Raw genomic sequence first — 980 nt, forward strand, 5'->3', positions numbered from 1 at the left:
AGCCTTGAGGGCTATTCATTTATAAGGGCTATTCAAGCTATTATACTGAAACATAATATACCAAAAATGGATTGGTTATAGCTAGCTGACTAGTTATTTAGGTATAGGTAAGTAGGTTTATTTATTCAACTATGTTGTTGAAGACCTGACAAAACCTTCAGTCCAGGCACCTGGCACCCTTCAGTCAATATCAGGTTCATCTCACAGTCATATCAGACTGACCGACAAGTAAATTCAGATGAGTGTCTTTCCAGAGTCTAAGACAATCAAATGTGTGTTGTTTTTGGAGGTCGTGGAGTAAAGAGGGGATATTGAGACAGTTAACCCTAAAATGATGACAAAATACATTTTATAAAAATGATGGGGTGCAAAACTGAGGGGGCACACAATTCAAACTGCCCTCTCAAGCCCCCTCGTAGCAAGGGATTACAATACTCCCTCTGATACACAGTGTTTATGGCTACAGGTTCTCTAGCCCAGCTCAGCAACAAACTCCTCCTCAACCCTCTTCTGATTCCTACGCCACCCAAACACCTGCTGGTAAGTATCTCTAAGAAACCTTGTTCTCTCTATCATAATTACTATAGTTTCTAAAATGTATAACAGGGGTGTTAACTTCATTTGAGCCAATTTGATTCATTGTTCCAACACATTGAGCATATTCACATTTATTATTTTCAGGGGTCAGTTTCCTGAAATAGTACTTTATCTCTTGTGAAAATCCTGGCCCACTCCTCTCAGAGATCAACTAACTTAAACCAAAAACGTGTCGTTATTTCACACACAGAAGATTCACGTGCAAACACTGAATTTGTATTGTTACTATCTCACGGCTTTGCAGATGGGTTGTTGGGAGAAATTCAGTACTTCTTAAGCTATGAAGCTTTCAGGAAACTGACCCCAGACCAATTTCTGAATGTTTTGCCTCTACTAGCTTAGACAGATGGCCTCCTTCTCAAAAATCAGAACATGTTGGATGT

The sequence above is a fragment of the Nansenia antarctica genome (assembly GCF_963989245.1).
Source record: "Nansenia antarctica genome assembly, chromosome: 12".
NCBI lineage: Eukaryota > Metazoa > Chordata > Actinopteri > Argentiniformes > Microstomatidae > Nansenia > Nansenia antarctica.